We start from the raw sequence: 20,014 nt of genomic DNA on the forward strand, positions 1-20,014 counted from the left end.
GCCCAGGCTATCTGGTATTCCTCAATCCTTCAATGTGTGAGTCTGACTGTTTCCTTTGTATTTCAATTGTTTCCTTTTTTGCTGCTTTGCAGATTTTTCTCCTTTATTTGAGAGTTCTGGAATTTGGCTATTACTGCCCTTGGGGGTTTTCATCCTGGTGTTTATTTCTGAAGGGGTTGTCTTCTTGTAATAACAGATTTGGACTGGTTTCCCTGATAATTTCCTGCATGCTGTTTTCCAACTTCTTTTTTTGATCTAACCTTTCTGGTAGTCTGATGATTCGTAAATTATCTTTCCTGTATGTATTTTCCAGGTCGTTTGTTTATTCTAAAATGTACTTTACATTTTCTTCAATGTTTTCAACCTTTTAATTTTGTTTGATGGAATCTTATAGTCTCATAGATCCATTGGTTTCCATTTGTTCAATTCTAATTTTTAGGGGTTTATTTTCTTCAATGAACTTTTGTGTTTCCTTTCCAGTTGGTTATTTTTACTTTTAACAGAACTGATTTCTTTGATCAATTTTTCATAATTTTCCCACATGACTCATTTGTATTTTCCATTTTTCTTCTTCCTCTCTTCTTTGGTTTTTAAACTCTCCTATGAGCTTCTGAATTTGAGTCTAATTCATACCCTGTAATTTTTCACTGATTTCTTCTTCTAACATGGCATTGTTATCATCTTTATCTGCAAAACAGTTTTCTATAGTGAACACACTGTTAGATTATTTGCTCATCTTTGTTATTTTAGTTCTGCTCCTGGGATATGGGGTGTATAGATCCAAGATTTTTTTTTTTTAGTTTTTGCATGGCAATGGGGTTAAGTGGCTTGCCCAAGGCCACACAGCTAGATACTTACTGAGTGTCTGAGGCCAGATATGAACTCAGGTACTCCTGACTCCAAGTCCGGTGCTCTATCCACTGCACCACCTAGCCGCCCTGATCCAAGCTTTTTATGCTGGGGCTAGGGTCTGATTCCTGACTTGCTTTTGGCCAAGATGTTGCCTATGCAGTCTAGGCCTTGCCTTTGCAAGGGTCTATTTCCTCCTTTACGTCCAGATTCTGCCTATTCACTGGTTCAATCCCAACCCAATCCTGTCTTTTGCCGCAGTATGCCCAGGCTTCAGAATTTGGGTTTGGGACTTGCTAACTAGCTGCCAGTCAAGCTGTTGGGAACTGGACTGCACTGTGGTTTCAAGTCTCCCACTGGCTTTTCCCTTCTACAGCCTCACTTGGCTTTACTTCCCTTTTTCCATGATATCTACTGTTGACAACTTCTTTTAAACTTCTCTTTTCTGTAGCTTTAATGTATATGTAAAGGCTTCATTTATCTTTGGTAGTGAAAAGCTCCAGGAGCATGTTAGCTTCATGCTGCCATCTTGGCTCTGCTCCAGAAGTCTCCCTCCATTTCCTATATTCGTTAGACTCTTTCCAGGGACCATATTAATACCATATTCTTCAATACCTACCTCCTAACCTCAAATATTTCTGTGTAAAGTAGGAAAGTTGCAAGCATATTATTTACTATTTATCTTTATCAACATTAATAATCTCCTCCCTCAGTATAGACAAATCAACAATTGACTATAAGATTTTGAAAGCACTAGAGATTATTCTTTTTTATTATTAAAATTCTAAAATGAACAGAAAGAAAAAACATCGAGGGCCACACAAAAACAAAAAAGTAAAATAAGTCATGAGATATGTGCAATATTAAATCTAAAAATCTGAAAAAATTTAATAATGACATTTAAGACTACATTTTAATTCATAATACAGTGAGTTAAAAAGTCAGAGGAAAGGGAAAGTAAGACAGGTAGAAGTGGAAAGGGAGAAAATCACTTCAGACAAAACAAGAAAATGAGAGGGCAGTAGCATTTCAAAAAGGAGTAGCCAGTAGAAGGCACAAAAGACAAAGGATCTTAATTTGAATGAGGAGTGAAAGATCACAGTATTTAAAGCAAAAGGGGATCTTCAAAATCCTTTAGGCCAAAGTGAACTGGTTGTAGGAAAACACATATAGACTTTCCAACATATCAGGGAAGAAAAAAATGCCTAGGAGTAAAAAAAAAAATGAATAAAAACTACAGACTTTTAAAAGACACAACTAGAGAAACATAAAAGGTTAATGACTGAAGAAGACAGATTAAAATGCAATTGAATATGGCCACTGAGAAGAAAACTAGCTCTTCATCAAAGATTGGAATAAAGGAGGATATGGTAAGAAGGGGTGTCAAGGGGCTGATAGATGAAGAGAAGGAAAATAGAGGGAGTTCTTGGGAAATAATCTAGATCTTTCTGGTTACATATGGAAGAAGTTCAAGAAAGAGGGTAGCAATGATGAGACTGTAACATTAAGAAAAAAATATTATTTGCATTATCCTGAAATGTCTTACGGATGGAGAAATATTGTCTTGCACACCAGGACAAATTCTGTGAACTTCTGATTTCCAGCCCATTTTTAGCTAGATAAATAGCCCCATTGTGGGACATAAGAGACCCTAATGCAATATAAATATCATAAATCTTTCCCAAACCTGTCCCTAGGGTCTATTCCTAAGTACAAAGATCAGTAGAAATACCTCAGCCCCTTTTTGAGATGCAAATCCATTGCCTCAAACATCTCTCCCCCTCTTTTCCATGTATGTTCTACCTAGCATATACTACATATGGGGCTTCCCTATGTAAGTACACCTTTTACAAATGGAAGTTGCTGTTCTCACCAGCCCAACTACCATATGGTAGTTGTTCCTATCTCCTGCCCCTTCACAACCCCCCACCCTTTATAGTCTGACTGTCTAGCCACTCATCACTTAGGGTGATGAAGGAGAATTAATAGAGAAATATTTGTCTGACATTTTCTGTGGGCCTGACTTTTCCCCATTTTTCAATCTAACCCTCTTTGAAAATGTAAATTCACTGAGATAAAAGGAAGCAACCTCAGTCCCTTCCCCCTACCCCTCCTCCATCATTCTGTTATACAGCATTCCAAGGTGCCTGCTGGACTCCAATCACATACAGGTGAATCATTCCTTGACCCGTCTCTGTGCAGGAGATGGGCTAGGTTTCCTATAAAAGTTCTGTTCACCATCATCTCCAGGCTGGATCCACATTGCTCTTAGCACAGCTACCCATCTTATGGTTGTTCCCTTCCCTCTTTCCCCTTTCTTAACTATGTTTGATATTCTCACCAGTCTTAGTTCTTTACTTAAACTTCACAATCTTAAAAACTTACTCCTTTTGAATTAAAATTTATGGTCTTTTCTTATCCCCCTGAGTGTGAGAGACTTGTGATTTCTTCAATAATAAATGAATCTCTACTGATCTGTGCAAGCCCCCTCTTCTGAGCAATTCTTCTTCTTTCATAATTGGTGCCCAACATGGGTTATGTGGGCCTCACCTAGGGAATTAGTCACTCCCAACCAACTTTATTTCCTTTGACTACTCTCTGATTTGGCTTCTCCTTACCACAGTAATTTTTTTTTTTTTTAGGTTTTTGCAAGGCTACACAGCTAGGTGGTAATTATTAAGTGTCTGAGGCCAGATTTGAACTCAGGTACTCCTGACTTCAGGGCTGGGAAAACTGCAATATGTTCCATTAGGTCAAAATAGACAGATTTAAATCAATATAAATTTATCTTAATTTCAATGAGATACTCTCACTACAGAGTATAAATCCAATAATATTTTTGCAATATGGAACAATTATTCTTAAGCATGCAGTTTAAGAATAGGCAATAAAACCATGAAAGCTGTCTGAAGGTGAATAAGCATAAGATGGTATTTGCATATAATCTATTTACATGTATCATAAGAATAAAAACGTATCTATTTTTCTTTAATGTGTCCAAATTACAGCATGTGAGTATACATACATACATTTCTTCACGTTTTTGATCTTGCAATAAACTGTTGAACTTAAGACTATTAGCCATAGTAATAGATACCAAACACAGAAACATAATAGTGAAAGATTATTTTTCAAAATTTTAGCAAATACTCTCAAAACGGGGAAAATTTTGAAAACTTCATACATAAAACATTCTCATGAACGCTATTTAGTACACATGAATTAAATATTAGCATCTTTGGATCAAAGAAGGTATAATTGATTTTATTTTCTAGCAAAAACCATTAACAAAACTTTTTTGGGGTGGTTAGGTGGTACAGTGGATAGAGCACCAGCCCTGGATTCAGGAGTACCTGAGTTCAAATCTGGCCTCAGACACTTAATAATTATCTACCTGTGTGACCCTCGTGCAAGTAACTTAACCCCACTTGCCTTGCAAAAAACCTAAAAAAAACCCCTCCTTTTTTAATGTTTCAAGTATTAAATATGCTTATTTGTATTTACTGACTGAGAATTTTTAGTCAAGAATGATGCCTGAATTTAGAGTTGGCAAGGTAGCAAAGTGTAAAGAATACAAGGCTTAGAGTCAGGAAAACTCAAATTTGAATTATGCCTCACATACACCCTAACTGTAGGACCCTGGGAAAATCATTTAATGTGCCTCAGTTTCACCATTTGTAAAGAGGGATATTAGCACTTATATCATGTTTTTTGAGAGGTTCAAATGCTTCCAAAAAGCATTCTGAAAATCTTAAAACTTAATTATTATTTACAAGGTTTTATTCTTGGATATCTTTTAAAAGGAATGGACTCCATTCCCCAATAAATCATCTACATGAACTGTTAGAGGGAATTAAGCAGATACAGGAAAAGAATATACAAAATGACTACAAAGGAAAAAACAAAGCCAAATTAAAACAATATAGGAAAATTATGAAAACAAATATGGTTTAAAAGAAGAGATATGAATGCTTCCAACACAACTCTTTAAAAAAATGGAGGATTCATAAGTGTTGTACATTGCACAAGTTTTCAGCTTTTTTAATATATTGATTAGTTGTATTACTCTTTCTCTTTTATATCTTCCAAAAGATTCAAGGAAATAAACTGTTAACATCTCAAAACCAAAACATGTAAATTTTCTGTTAAGATGAGAGAAAATGGGAGAAGGAGCTTCAGCCTTCCAGGAGCAGTCCCAGGGCACCTGGGAGCAGTAGTTCCTGGCAGCAGAAGCAGTTTCCTGACCTGTACCCCAGGGAGCACCAAGAACAACTTGGAAGATCAGCAGAGAGACCTCTTGCCAGGCCAATCTGCCGCCCCCTCATCCCAGCTACTGCACTCAGCACAGCCTAGATCCCAGGAAACAGAAGCAGCCCTGTGGAGTTGCCCAACAGGAGTCACCTGGCAGCTGCATCCTGAGTGCTCGGCTCATGGAAGGTAAAGGAGTAGAGGGAGACTGCTGAGGTTTGTCCTCTGTCCTTGGGATAGGACTCTGGAGATTTAACCATATTCAGACCCTGGTCACAGTCTAGGCCCCCCAGAAAGCAGGGACTTCCCCCTCACAGCTTTGGGGCAGAGGAGTGCGCTTGTGGTCATTCAACAGACAAGGAGAGCAGTCAGAGCCTCACACACTGGGGTCCTGGGGGGGGGGGGGTGTTCCAATAATACTCAGAAGCTCAGGAAGCACCCCCAAACCAGGCACAGACTGAAGAAATAAGTAAACAGGAAAAAAAAGGAACCTGACCATAGACAATTACTTTGGTCCCATGGAGGAACAAAAAACTCAATCTGAAGATGAGAAAGTCCAAACTTCTGCAGCTAAAGACACCAAGAAATATAGAAGGTGGGCTCAGGCTATAACAGAGCTCAAAAAACAGATTTTGAAAATCAAGTAAGGGAAATAGAAGAAAATTTGGGAAAAGAAATGAAAGAGATGTAGGAAAAACATGAAAACGAAGTCAGCAGTTTAGTCAAAGAGATCCAAAAAATGCTGAAGAAAATTAACATGTTAAAAACCAGATTAGGTGAAATGGATAAAACAGTTCAAAAAGTTATTGAAGAAAGGGCAGCTAGGTGGCGCAGTGGATAAAGCACCAGCCCTGGAGTCAGGAGTACCTGGGTTCAAATCTGACCTCAGACATTTAATAATTACCTAGCCATGTGGCCTTGGGCAAGCCACTTAACCCCATTGCCTTGCAAAAACCTTAAAAAAAAGTTATTGAAGAGAAGAATGCTTTAAAAGGCAAAACTGGCCAGATGGAAAAGGAGATAAGAAAGCTCTCTGAGGAGAACAAATCCTTCAGATGTAGAATGGAGCTAAAGGAAACTGATGACTTTGTGAGAAATCAAGACAATAATTCAACAACAAAAGAATGAAAAACTAGAAGAAAATGTGAAATATCTCATTGAAAAAAACAACTGATCTGGAAAAATAGATCTAGAAAAGATAATTGAAAAATTATTGGGCTCCCTGAAAGTCATGATTGGGAAAAAGAGCCTTGACCTCATTTTTAAAGAATTTATACAGGAACATTGCCCTGATATCCTAGAAGCAGAGAGTAAAATAGAGATCCCAAAACAAAACAAAAACAAAAACAAAAACAAAAAAACAACCCCCAGGAAATATTATAGCCAAGTTTCAGAACTCAGAAATCAAAGAGAAAATATTACAAGCAGCCAGAAAGACACAATTCAAATATCATGCAGCTGCAGTCAGGATTACCCAGAACTCAGCAGTATCTACATGAGGGGGTCATAGGAATATTTAATATTCTGGAAGGCAAAAGAGCTTGGAATGCAACCATGAATCAACTACTCAGCAAAACTGAACCTCTTCTTCCAGGGGAGAAGATGGACTTTCAATCAAACAGGGAAATTTCAGATGTTCCTGTTGAAATGACCTGAGCTGAATAGAAAGATTGATCTTCCGGTACAGAACTCAGGTGAAGCATAGAGAGGGTGGACAAGAAGAGTAAATTACAAGGGACTTAATGATAATGAAACTGATAGTGATAATATTCATATAAACCTCATTTAATAAAACAAATGAGGCGGCTAGCTGGCGCAGTGGACAGAACACCGGCCCTGGAGTCAGGAGTACCTGAGTTCAAATCCAGCCTCAGACACTTAATAATTACCTAGCTGTGTGGCCTTAGGCAAGTCACTTAACCCCACTGCCTTGCAAAAAAAAAACCAAACAAACAAATAAATAAATATTAAGATAGAAGAAGTAGAAGGAGCTTTTATAGATGAGGCACAAGAGAGCTGAATTTGAAGTTACAATATATGGCAAAAATGGAGTCAATGGGTAAAAGGGAAATGTACTGGGAGTGAGAAAAAAGAGAGGTAGAATAGGCTAAGATATTTCATATATTTCATGTAGCTTTTGCAATGGTATAGAAGGGGGGAAGACTAAGGGGAATGAGGGAGCCTTCATTCTCATCAGAAATGGCTCAGAGGAAACAGTATACATATACCCTCAATAGGATATAGACATCTAGAGGAAAAAGGAGAGGAGGGGGATAGGGGAAGGGGGACGTGGGTGACAGAGGAGAGGGTAGAGAACAGGAGAGGACAGTCAGATGTAACACATTTTCTCTTTTACTTTTTTTACAAGGTGCTGGGACTGGGTGGCCTGTCTGGGACTATGGGGCCAGATGGTTGCTGGGTCTCTGGGGTGGGATGTGGGCTTGGGGCCTCTTGGCCCCAGGGCTGGTGTTCTGTCTGCTGCACCACTTGGCTGCCCCACAGCACATTTTTGAAGAGGGACAGAGTGAAAGAGAGAAAATATAATAGATGGTAGTGGGGAGGAATGGATAGAGGGGAATTACAATCAGCAACAGCTAGTATGAAAAAATATGGAAGTGACTTCTATGATGAACTTATGATAAAGAAAGTGACCCACCCGAGACAGAGCTGATGGTGTCAGAACACAGACTGAAACACATTTTTTTTCCTTTCTTTTACTTTATTTCTCATGTTTTTGTGCGTGGGGGGGGGGTTGTTTCCTCTTAAGAATATTTTAGTGATGTGTAAATAAAGATTTTTTTTTAAAAATGCTAAAAATAAATAAATAAAAATAAGTATTTTTAAAAAAGATGTGAGAAAATATGAGACAATTGTCAGGGTTAATGAAGATCTAAGATTAGCCAGCAAAGTAGAAGGAAGGTGACTTAGTGTAAGAATAAGAAAACTTCTGTTTCAATTCAGCACCAGTATCATGTGACTTCAGATAAATCACATAACCACTTTTCTTCTAAATAAGATGAGGATTGTTCTAGAACCCAGATAATTACCAAAGTCACTTCCAGTGTTATATCCTATGAACCAATGTCCCTCCCCACCCCCAACATTCATTCTTACTTTTAAGTACTGAAGCAGATTCTGAACTTGGGTCTTTCCTGAATTACAATTCCAGTCCTCTTTTCTTTGCTTGGCTTCTTGACACTTAAAATTTCCAGAAGATATATCCCTAGATTGATCTTAACATGGTGGAAAGCTCAGTGGCTCTAGATTTAGAGCAACTGGATTCAAAACCTATTTCTGATACTAACTTACATGATCTATGTAAGTTATTTAGATCTATGAGCCTCTAGAATACTGCCCATTCTGATTCAAAAAATTTAAATGAATTTTCAAGTTCTGCCTAAGTACTAATTTCTTGCCTGTGACCTAAACTGATCACAACAGTCCCTCCAAGATGTTGGTTCCTATCTAAGTCTAGCTCAATACAGTAATGGATATATCTGGATATATCTTATATAGCCTCAGTTCTCTTAATCCCAGGAGGAACAGAAATCTCTCACAGTCCATCCAGACCTAATGTCTGGATAGTGAAAAAATACCTACATAAAGCTTTGGTCACTTAAAATTACATATATATATATATACATATATATATATATATGTAAACAACACTGTTATATATCCAAATTACAAAATGTTTCACAAAGTATAATCTTCAATATAATGACTAAGAGTCAAAAACACATTTAGAAAGGTAAAAAGACACTATGGTTTAACTGGTATAGAGAACTACAGGATGAGGAAATTCCATCAAGGCAGGTACTTTTTCAGTAATTTTATCATTTTATAGATTAAGTTGGGGCACTAAGAAAATGACTTGCCCAAGGACACATAGCCAATATGCAGCAAACAGAGATCCGAAGATAGCTCTGCCCAATCTGCCATGATAAACATGTTTCAGGATCATCAGTATTATTCTCACCAATATCAGCATACATATGGTTATTTCTAGTTTTTGCCAAGGCTGATTCTTTTCCTCCATTTCCTCCACTGAACTTAATACTCCTGTGAAATACCACAGCTAGCTGGGAAAGCCAGAGTTCAAATCCTGCCTCAGATACCCTACTGAAGCTAAGTAAGACACTAAACTCTTTGTGCTTCAGTTTCTTTTCATAAAAAAAAAAAAACAGGAATGAGGATGGCACCTCTTATAGGATAGTTCTAAGGATCAATTGAGAGAACATGTAAACTGTACTTTGCAACCCTTAAAAGACCTCATAAATTGAGATAATAATCATAATTACTATTATTAACAATATTGCTATTATCTCTAATTTGTCACAGTCACACTGCAATCTCTATCCAGATAAGGGCTACTATGGAAATGGTGCTATAATGAAAAAAATTAGGTATAATTCACTATATTTCTTGATTCTGAAATTCACCCCTCCTCTGTTATTTGCTCTAAGAATATAGTTTATAATAAGTTGGGCCATTTGGTACCCAAAGGAGATTAAATACCCAAAAGATTAAAAGTCATTTAGACATATAAGGCAATACCAATGAATGAATTATAGAAAGGTTCAAATGTAGGAGGAATATCAATTGATTTAATTAGCACACAATCAGGGAAGAAAAAAATAGGGAACTCAATTTACTTCCCAGTCACCTATATAATCAATCTTAGAGCCCACCAAGTTACATAACTGTCATATATCAAAGGCAGCAAAGTATGGAAGTTTTCATTCTTCATAAAACAAAAACTATCATGTCAGATCTGTGATTAAACTTAAATTCCACTCCCCCCCTCTTTTTTGTCTATTCCTTTCCATAATATTAGTAGAAAGTGGAATGATACAGTCTGAATCATAGAAAAATTTACAAAGAAAGAGATATCAAAATATTCTCATTCAAAAATGATTTTTTTCCAAGAGAAAAATTTAAAACCTTTTGCATTTATAGGTAAAACATAATACAGTAAAATGATTAACTATGAATATCAAATTGAGTTCTTTGGAGATTATTATCTTCAATGATTGCTAGGCACAAAATATCAACAAAAGAATACCATTATTTAAAAAGATAAGTCTTTCTTTAAAGAAGGTCAAGATTGTTAAGTTATGCACAATTTTCCAAAGGCAATTCAGTCTTGCTCTTTCAGCTTTTAGCCCCTATCACCATCCATTTACAGTGCCCTTCTAAGGTATAAGTACTGATATATTCTATGTTTATTCCATAATCAAAATAGGCATTGTTTATCTGCTTGGTTTTTCCACTGTGGATAGTTACACAAAAGTATTTTCTATGATTATGCAGGCTCTGCAAGGTCCAGAGGTTTGATATAATCAGCATAATATCATCTGCAAACAAAAGCATATGGAGTACATCACTATAGGAAAGTCCTTTTTCATTCTGGTTCTACACTAGATCTGTACACTTTTGGTGAGAGTATGCTATGTCTTAATTGATGGTTAGGGTCAAAGGGTCAATGAACAATATTATCACTTGTTTTAGGTTTCAAAGAACCAAGCATAATTTCAACATATACATGAAAGACATCTTGTGGGAGGAAAGGCTTAATAGACATGCCATGTTCTATTAAACCAAATTCCCTTAAGAAAAAAGAAGTCAAAATAAGCACAGTAAAAACCTTTTGTACCATTATTCTCTGTGAACTGTATAATTGTAAAAATGTAATCTGTAAAACCTGCCTATTTCATTGTCATAATTCATCAAAGAGGAAGTATGCCATAATAAATGAAGAGTGTTCTCAAGGTCAGAAGATCCCACTTTCAAGTTGTACTTCTGACACCTGCTGGCTGAATAACCCTTGCCTGGACAAGTAGCAAACCAAAATGCTTTTATGATGCCCTGAAGGCAAAGGGGGTCAAAGATTTTGGAGTCAAAGACATAAGGTACATCTCAACTTCTCAGTGCTGATGGATCCACCTGGATTAATGATAGGGACATGATCCTATTGAGATAGGTTAAACACTTCTATAGCATTCTGAACAGATCATCATCAATCATTGCAGAAGCTACTGATGTTTACCTCAAATTGAAGTCAATTAGTGCCTAGCTGAAGTTCCATCTGAAGAAGAGGTTTTGAATGCTATGAGGTTCCTTTCAAGAGGCAAAGCACTTGGTGTTGATTCTATTCCAGATGAAATCTGCAAGATGGAGGTCCATTGCTCATCCAAAAACTAAATGAAATTTTCCAGGTTATATGGCACAAATCAGTTATCCCCCAAAAATTCAAGGATGCTTCCATCACCCATCTCTATAAAGGTAAAGGGATTAGATTGTACTGTCATTCTTGTTAAGATTCTTGTGAGAGTCCTCCTCAATAGACTGATCCTTCACCTGGAAAGGGCACCTTCCTGAAAATCAGTGTGACTTCAGAATGGGTAGAGGAACAGTTGATATGGTGTTTGCTGCCTGGCAACTCCAGGAAAAGTGCCAGGAGCACAAGAGAGATCTGTATACATTTGTATATCTGACCAAGGTGTTTGATACCTCAGTTGTGAGGACTTATGGAAATTATGTCAAAATTTGGTTGCCCGGAGAAGGTCATCAGTATTGTAGGCCAGCTTCATGATGGCATCATGCCTGGGTTCTGGGGATATCTGGAGATTTCCCAGTTACCAATAGAGTAAAACAAAGATATATCCTTTTCCCCCATACGTTTAAGCATGACATTTTCAGCCATGTTATCAAATGCCTTCACTGAAGATGAACACAGCCTCAAGGTCAGTTACCGCACTGATGGCAAATTCTTCAACTTGAAAAGGCTAAAACTACAAGCAAGACCAAAGTGGAGGGAATGTTGGTGTATGAACTTATGTCTGCAGAGATGGTGCACTCCATGAATCCTCTAAAGCTGAGATGCAACACATTATGGATTGATTCTCTGCTGCTTATGCTCATTTTGGCCCAACAATTAACACCAAGAAAATCTAAGTGCTCCATCAGCCAGCACCAACCCATCTATATGTTGAACCATTGATTACAGCAAATGGAGAACTTTTGAGTACTGTGGACAAGTTCATTTATTTTGGCAGTGTCCTTTCCAGGCAGGTACACATTGACAATGAAGTTGACACTCACATTGCCAGAGCTAGCTCAGTATTGGGAAGGCTCCAAAAGAAAGTGTAGGAAGGTATTAGACTGACTACCAAATTTAAGGTCTACAGAGCTGTTGTGCTGACCTCATTGCTATATGCCTGTGAAACCTGAACAAGTCTACCAGTGCCATGTCAAGAAACTGAATCGCTTCCATTTAAACTGTCTTAGGAAGACTCTGAAGATCACCTGGAAGGAGAAGATACTGAGTTCTTTTCTCAAGCTAAACTACCCAACATTCCAACATTACTCCAGGGAGCACAATTATACTTGGCTGGACATGGTTAGAATGACAGATGTACACTTGCAAAAAAAATTATTTTATGGAGAACTTACACAGGGCAAGTGCTCAAAGGTGGTCAGAATAAGCAAAACCAAGACACCCTGAAGGTCTCATTGAAGAATTCTAGAATTGATTGTTCAGCTTGGGAGACACTGGCACAGAACTGCCCAGCATGGCATGCCCTCATCAGTGAGGGTATTGTGCTTTTTAAGGAAGAACTGAAGCAACTCAAAGGAAACATGACATCCATGTTTAGAGTGCCCACCCCAGGTGTTCACATGGACTATTTGTGCCCAACCTGTGGTAGAACATTCCAAGCTCATATTGGTCTGACACACTGTAATTTATCTCAAACATAGTGATGCCATTTTGGTCTTCTTTGATAATGAAGGAGAACCAACCAACCAACCAAACTGGACAAGTCACTTAATTTCTCAGTGTTTTTGGCAGCTTTCTAAGACTCTTAAGTTGTAAGAAAGATACTGACATGCACTGGCACCTCATCTGGGAAAATCCTATACCAATTCAGTCCTAAGTATATCAATGATAATCATAATACAATTGGAGATTTTTCTCATATTTTGCAGACATAGGAAATTAGGCATAGAAGTCAGTTGTCAGTCAATAAACATGTATTAGGTGTACCAGGCTCTGTGATGAGTGAGGGATATAAAAAGTAAAAATTAAAATAGACAATTCCTAGCCTCATAGAACACAACCCCCAAAAGAAGGGAAAAACAAGCAATTAACTGTTTAACTGCCAAGATAAATACATTGTTACAGTCATCTCAGAGGGAAGACACAAGCAGCACAGAGGACTGGTTAAAGTCTAGTAAAAACAAAATTTAAAATGAATCCAAGTATGCTATTCTTGGGTACCTTATTCATTTATTTATTACTTGTTCACCAAGTTTTTTTTGTTTGTGCATTCTGATAATAAGAAAGCTCCTGTTATTTTCTTTTTTTTTCTTTCTTTTTTTTTACAAGGCAAATGGGGTTAAGTGGCTTGCCCAAGGCCACACAGCTAGGTAATTATTGAGTGTCTGAGACCAGATTTGAACCCAGGTACTCCTGACTCAGGCCGGTGCTTTATCCACTACGCCACCTAGCCGCCCTGCTCCTGTTATTTTCCAAACATTTGGCATACTTTTTTTTTTTCAGATATTTTGAGAATTGACCTTTCAACTCCTTTTAAATTGTGTTGCGCCTAGAATGTGTCTATTCTCTTATATATTTGGTTATATCCAGCTGTTCTTTCCATATTTGCTTTCTTTACTGTCATTTGTATTTCCTTAAGCAGTATATCAGGAAGAATGATGTTGAAATCCAAAGGTAATCATTCAAATGTTTGCAGCAAGTCACTCAAAGGACAAACAACCTTGATTGGCAAAGAAACAAGATACTGCCAAAAAAGAATTATGTACAAATAGTATAAAGGTTAACATAGGAAAAATGTACAACTTGGAAAAGCTGTGAATTAATTATACAGCAAGTATGAGGAATAAATGATGACTAGTAACATGTTCCACTGGTACCTAAATAATATCAATGAAATACAAAGGAAGGTGACCAGTAACAATGGTGGAACCCTGTGGATGATTTAGACAAGAACTGCACAGCATGAAAAGGTATGGTAGCTTGCAATCTACAACGCTGCAGGGAGTAATCCACATAAATGTGTTCAAAAGTATCTAAGTAATTTATACTGCTTATTTATAGGCAATATTTTTTCTTATTATCCCAAAGAAAAATTAAAGAACAGAAATCACCTTTTAGACAAGTCCTGAGATCACTACGAACCTGATTTTGAATGAATGAAGTATTAAAGTGTTTATGTACAAAGTACTATGCTAAACACAGATGAGACAAACAGAAAAGACGAGACCTTGCTCTCAAGGAGTTCACATTCTTATGGGAAAGACAAGATATGTCTGAGATTCATGTCAGATGAAAAGCTTCCTTTAAAGTGTAGCAAAATAGATGTTAATGTCTCTTCTTCAATTTCATTTTCACTGATAAAAGCATATCAGGTTTTCATGTTTGACAGTGGGTTAGAAGCACTGTTTTTTTTTTCCCCCAGAACTCTTGGGTTCAGGAACCTGGGTTGCCTTAGTTAGGGGATGAGGGATTTAAACAGTCAGCATGCACTGCCTCTGTGGTTAAGGTGTTAGTGATGGCTTGACTTATCTGGTACATGTTGTCTACAATCTATTCCATTTTTAGTTGCTTCAGAAAGGAATTTCAATTTATTCAGATGGGTATATTCTTTTATTTTCACATTGACTACTATATAACAGTGATTAACATTTATAATGGGCAGGGCAGCTAGGTGGCACAATAGATAAGAGCACCAGTCCTGGAGTCAGGAGGACCTGAGTTCCAATTCAGCCCCAGATACTTACTAAACTGTGTGATCTTGGACCAGTCACTTAACCCTACTGCTTCACAACCCTGCCCCCAAAGCTTTTGAATAATGACCCTCATCATTCTGCCTGTCTTTCTAGACAGAAATCACTTATCCCATAGTCGCTAATAATTCTCAAAAGAAAAAAGGAAAAAGGGTTCAGAATATGCTATACATTATCAGATGCAGTTGCTGTGTCATTTGCCAGTTTTGTTTTGATGTTCTCACTACTCCCTTACTCTTTTTTGCTTTTTAAATTCATTTTGAACTTCAATACAAAAAGACAAACATACAAAAAAGGACATTTCCATGTATACCACATAGTATAAAAGAATTCAATGTAAGCCCATAAATTTCCATTTCACAAGGTTACTCTTTGTGGAAAACGATGTAATAAATACTTCATGTCATTTTCAAGGTGACCCTGCTTTTTTTTTGGCTTCCTTCTTAGTCTTTTTTTGTTCTCTGCAGACTTTTTTCCTCCTTTTTCTCCATTCCTGCCTGCTATAGAGACAGTTACCACAAGACATACGTGTGTGTGTGTGTGTGTGTGTGTGTGTGTGTGTGTGTGTGTGTGTATGTAAAACCATATCATATCCACTTCTACCTAACGGTTCTTTCTCTATATGTGTAGAATATCTTCTTTCCTAGGTCCTTTGTATTTGCAATATTCAAAATGACTTCGTTATCCAAAGTTGTTCTTAGAACAATACTGCTGTTACTATGTACAAAGTTCTCCTCATTTCAGTCTTCAATATTTATGTTGTCTTCCCATGTTTTTCTAAAATTAACCAACTCATCATTTCTTATAGCACAGTAATATTACATCACAATCATATTCTTAAACTTTGCCACCACAAAGAGAGCTGCTTTAAATATTTTAGAACACATAAGTTCTTTTCCTTTCCCCCTAATTCCCTTAGGATATAGATCAAATAGTGGTACTGTTAGGTCAAAAGGTATACAGTTTTATAATTCTTTGGGCATAATTTCAGATTGCTTTACAAAATGGTTGGATCAGTTCACAATTTCACCAATAATGAATTATTTAGTGTCACAATTTTTCTACATCTTCTCCAATATTTGTCACTTATCCCTTCAATCAGTTTAGCAAATGTTAAATAATTTGTACTTATATTAGTGTTATTTCTCTAATCAGTAGCGTGATCTAGAGTACTTTTCATATGACTATATAATTTTGATTTGTTCATCAAAAACTGCCTGTTCATATTTTTTGACTATTAAATGGGAAATATTCATATGATAGAGTTCTTTATATAACTGAGATATGAAATCTTTATCTGATAAACTGTCATAAAAATTTTCTCCTAATTTTGTTTTCCTTTTAATCTTGGCTGCACTAGTTTTATTTATATAAAACCTTTTTCAATTTAATGTAATTAAACTTATTCATTTATATCTCACAATGCTTTCCATCTCATTCATTCCTGAGGAAATGGTTGATTGAAACAGGCTTATTATAATCTGTGAATGTTGGCTCACTCATTACTTTAAACAGCCTCTCTAAGAAGCCTGTGATGTTTTGCAGTGCTGGTCAGGTATTAGTTTCAGTATGGGGTACCAATAATGAGAGACAAAAGGATAGTTAAAAGAATAAGGAATGTCAAAAGGTCAAAGACTACAAGTGCACATATACAACATCTGTATATATGTATATACTCATGTGTGTGTGTGTGTGTATATATATATATACACATATATAAAGATTTATATAAAATGTAAATAATGTGCATTGAGAGAAAGATTAACAATATACTCAATTAGTATAAGAGGAAATGAGATGAAAATAATTTTGGAAAAATGAATGATATATATATGACTGTATAATCAGAGACTTTTCAGAATCTGAAAATCATTACTCTAACATGTAGAATTCTTAATAAAAATGAATAAAAGACATTCTAAAATGTTTGGAAGGAGAATGAAATTAAGCAGATTTTCAGTTTTGTTTCTAGGAAAATCACAAATATTAAGACCTAATTCTTATCAGTGAGAAGTCATCATATTAGCAGAAACATATTAACAGAAACTGGGTAGTCCTTTTCCATTCCATTTATTTTCTCCTGCTTTGTAGGAGTCAATGTGATTTGGATAAAGGTAGGATTTTCTCATCTCAGCAGTACAATAATCAGAGACAATTCTAAAGGACTTATGATGGAAAACACTATCTACATCCAGAGAAGTAACTATGGAATCTGAATGCAGACCAAGGTTTACTATTTTCAATTGTTAAAACTTTTTTATGTATGTTTTTTTCTCTCACAGTTTTTATTCTCTCTCTTTGATTTGATTCTTCTTTCACAGCATGATTAAAATGGATATATGTTTAACATAGTTATACATGTATAATCTATATTAGATTTATTTCTGTTAGAGGGAGGGGGAAGGGAAGAACAAAAATGTGAAACCTTAAAAAAATTATTGTTGAAAACTATCTTGGCATATAATTAGAAAAATAAAATTTAAAAGAAAAAAGCTGTGGTAGTCACACATGACAGTGTTCTTCCTCTACCCCCATCAAGAAAACATGCGAACCAAAAAGAAGTCACGAAGAAAAAAAAATTCTTCCTCAGTTTCCTGCTTCTTCATGACATTGATGATGAAAGTTGAGAATAATCATAAGGTTTATTTAGCTTTGATGGGGGGGGAGAATCACTGAAGGGATATGAATATGACTGTGTGTAGGCAGGATAAAAACAAATGAAGATAAGAGAGTTAAAATAATTAACTCATTCTCTCTCTCTTTGTTTTTGCTTTTATTTTCTAGGGAGAAAGATCTAAGTTAACGAAAAATGAAAAAAGTAGCTGAAATTCAGGATTGGAAAGGAGATGGTAACTGAATACCTAAAGCTACCTTAAGGTTACCAGGTCTGGATGAAGTAAAAGAACTTTCAGATAGTATTTCTGAGTCATTTTTAGTGTGATATAAGAGATCGTGTAGGATAGTGAAGGAGAAGAGAAAACATTTCAATTTCTTTTAAAGGGCATGGAGTCAGCAAACTTTTTAAGGGAATAGCTTTCAAAGCAATCAGAAAGGGAAATAGTGATTACCAAGTGTCAAGGTATCAACAAGAACAGATATTTCTCAATTAGTCTTTGGGGGGTGGGGCTGGGTAAAGAGATTCTTGGGAAAGGTTATGCTGTAAAGTAATGAGAAGAGATACAAGCTTGTTGTTATTAATGGTTTGATGTCAACTTGAAGGTACAACTTTGTCCTTATTAGACTACAATTATGGCAAAAAAAAAATACCTTAAAAAAAAAAGACTACAATTAAGATATGTGTTCAGTTCTGGGTGCCATACTTTAGAACAGATACAGAAAAGCTAGAAGGAAACCAATATAGTAAGAGATTTGGAGAATTTATCATAAGATGAAGTCACTAATACTAAGTTCAGTTTTGGACATGCTGAGTTTAAGAAATTTATGAGAAATTCTGTCCAATGTCCAAGTATGTGGAGATATAAAACTGGAGATCAGCAGAGAGGTTAGGGCTGGGTAAGGAGATTTGAAAATCATCATCCATCTAGAGATGACAGACAAATCCAATGAAGCTGATGATAACACCAAGTTGATGATATCACCTATTAAAAACCCTAGGTTAATTAAAAGGACCAAGGTCTCCCACTACATTCAGGACCATCTCCAGTAGTCTTGATTCACATCTGATCACTGGACACAGATGGCACTGAAAGAGAAAATGAGATTGGTGCCTTTGCACAGCTCTCCCTCATTTAAATCCAATTAATTTGCATGTCATGAATCACCTCTCTGATTTCATGATTCTCTTCAAGAACAAAAGACAACAATACCAAGGGAAATTGTATTTAAAAAAAGGAGAAAAGGGTCAGGACTTAACTAAAGGTATGATTAGAATAATCTAGAATAGGAAACTGAGCAATGGTCACATAAGTAGAAGAATTAAGAAAGGAGAAGAAAATGATTTATAGTTTTGAAAGTTGCAAACAAGTCAAGAAAAATGAACACTGAATAAAGTCATTATATTTGGCAATTAGGAGGTCATTAACACCTTTGAAAAGACTAGTTTTATTCAGGTGATAAAGATGGAAGCCAGACAATTTAATGTTAAGCAGGCAGTGAGATGTAGTGCAGTGGATAGAGCATCAGTCCTGGAGTCAAGAGGACCTGAGTTCAAAATTGGCTTTAAGTCATTTGAATGCCTTAAAAAATAAATAAAGACTGAGAGGAACGAAGTAGAAGAATCTATAACTGGTTTCTTTTGTAATCCTATGTATTTTTTTTTATTCTTTTATAAGCACTGTGAGAAGAGGTTCAAATGCTTCACCACAGGCAAAGGGATTCCTGACACAGCCAAGAATCCCCTGTACCAAAAGGATGTCACCTCAGTAACATAGTTAAGTACAATATTCACTGTTTGCTATATAGGAAGTTATAGGTAAATACAAATAATAGCAGATCCTGAAGGGCTTACAAGCAAATAGGAGGAAGTTGCATAAATAAACATACTTTTCAAAACATGTGACATTTAAAATTATTCATAAGGTTATCTCTCTAGACAAAAATTTAACTGTTAGTAACTTGATTAAGAAAGATAAATGGTGGTATAAATGAAATTTGTGGGAAGTCGAATTGGGTCAAGTCAGAAAATGCATGAAAGCTGAACAGTTTTGAATGAGCAAGGGTAGGAGTCAGTAGAGAGGGCTAAAGAATATGATCTAACAGAGATTTACATGAATTTCTAAAGGAAGAAAATAGGATAACTTAGGAATATAAGACAATATATAAGTACAGTACAGAAACATTTTTTCTAGTTAGGCTAGAGCATGAAAATTATGATACACTGTTAAAAAGAAATTAAGTAAATGAGTAGCTTCTAATTTGCATGTGTAGAGAGGATTCAAGTCAGCATTATTAATAAATTACCTGCTTCTATCAAAAAAAGCTTTTAAACAGCACATCAGTATAACAGCACATAAGATTCAGTTTTTTTTAAAGCACTTAACCCAACAAGAAGTTTCTCAGTTTCATGAACAACTTTTTTTTTAATATTAAAGAAAAAAATAGTCAAGTTGTATAGAAGCTTAGCTCTTTCAGTCTAAATCAAGTAAGG

General features: G+C 36.0%; 1 protein-coding gene and 1 long non-coding RNA gene across 3 annotated transcripts in view; one reads left to right on the forward strand and one right to left on the reverse strand.

The window, feature by feature from the left end:
• Positions 1-20,014, reverse strand: part of LRP12 (LDL receptor related protein 12) — a 138,410-nt gene that overhangs the window by 56,637 nt on the left and 61,759 nt on the right. The gene's annotated exons all lie outside the window — the stretch shown is intronic.
• On the forward strand, positions 6,661-19,400 carry LOC141498025 (uncharacterized). The gene is made up of 3 exons (XR_012471523.1): positions 6,661-6,791; positions 17,692-17,756; positions 19,200-19,400. It is a non-coding gene; the product is annotated as an uncharacterized LOC141498025 (long non-coding RNA).

Source organism: Macrotis lagotis, chromosome X, assembly GCF_037893015.1.
Source record: "Macrotis lagotis isolate mMagLag1 chromosome X, bilby.v1.9.chrom.fasta, whole genome shotgun sequence".
NCBI lineage: Eukaryota > Metazoa > Chordata > Mammalia > Peramelemorphia > Peramelidae > Macrotis > Macrotis lagotis.